This window comes from Odontomachus brunneus, unplaced genomic scaffold (assembly GCF_010583005.1).
Source record: "Odontomachus brunneus isolate Ranch 3 - 2012 unplaced genomic scaffold, Obru_v1 Obru_scaffold_027, whole genome shotgun sequence".
In the NCBI taxonomy this organism is placed as follows: Eukaryota; Metazoa; Arthropoda; class Insecta; order Hymenoptera; family Formicidae; genus Odontomachus; species Odontomachus brunneus.
This window is the reverse complement of record NW_022639477.1, coordinates 683913-685106: the sequence shown is the minus strand read 5'-3', so window position 1 is coordinate 685106 and position 1194 is coordinate 683913. Positions and strand designations below refer to the sequence as shown.

The 1194-nt window shown below is 53.4% G+C and overlaps 1 protein-coding gene across 1 annotated transcript in view; it reads left to right on the top strand.

The window, feature by feature from the left end:
* Positions 1–1194, top strand: part of LOC116842857 (neurotrimin-like) — a 13457-nt gene that overhangs the window by 8935 nt on the left and 3328 nt on the right. The gene's annotated exons all lie outside the window — the stretch shown is intronic.

The window sequence follows — 1194 nt, the reverse complement described above, 5'->3', positions numbered from 1 at the left end:
CTCTCTCTCTCTCTCTCTCTCTCTCTCTCTCTCTCTCTCTCTCTCTCTCTTTCCCTCTCACATGTACGAACACAGAGCGGATTTATTTACACGCAAATACCCGCGCACGCGTGCGCAGACCTCGCTCTCTATTTTATTATTAATGTTGCGCGACCGCGCGACCTGTCGGATTAAGATCGGTACACCGATGCGGCTTGCGCCACGTTATTCTCTCCGTTATCAATCATCTCTCTTTCATTAACGGGAATTCACGGCGGAAAAAGCTACACGGCGAGCTTGGACCATCGCCGCGCAACCGGTCTCTCCCTCATCAACATCATCCTCATCCGGAAGGCCCACGTGGACAACATAATGTCTTAACTAACACAATATTTCAACGGCTAATCGCGACACCCATCTTGTTAGTCGCGCGTGACAAATAATCATTTGTTCTCGTGTTGTTTCACCGCCATCAAATCGTCCTCCGCGTCGATTTTCATCGCGGCCTCTCACCGATGAGCACCAATTCGTTAGTGAGAAACGCGTCTCTCACGTCCGCTGGAAACTCGCGTGTGTCGGATCGGTAATCGGGAGCCGGAGCTCGCGCGAAAACATCATCAGGATCGACGTGGACGTCGTCGTCGTCGTTGGAGGGATCGTCGCGTAATAAAATTCCTGCCGGCATGCAGGTTTCGAAGGTGATCCCGTGTCTCTCTCGTTAACGAACTCTTCGGACGTACGCAGGCGTGCTCGGGTCGCGCGGGGGCGCACGCCTGTCGCCGTTGGCACGCGGCCGACGACTAAGTATCCGGTAACACGCGACTCTCTCGTATAATCCCGGCCGGCGTGTACTTGGGGAGAGTCGCAGCCGCCGTTACCGTGTGATCCATATCGGTCCCTCGAATTAAATGTATTCGTACCTACCTCACCTTCTTTCGGCGACATACACATAGAGAAGAAGAAGAGAGAGAGAGAGAGAGAGAGAGAGAGAGAGAGAGACGCGACAGCCACTAGATCTAGATTTGCGCTGAACGCGCGCCCATGAGCCATTACTACGTCACCTGCCACCCCCGATGGCCGTCTCTCCGGCGGTCAATGAATGATAAATTAACCGCAACGCGGGAAGATTAATCATCGTCCGGGATCCGAAGAAGCCGAATATACACCCCTTCTCTCTCTCTCTCTCTCTCTCTCTCTCTCTCTCTCTCTCTCTCT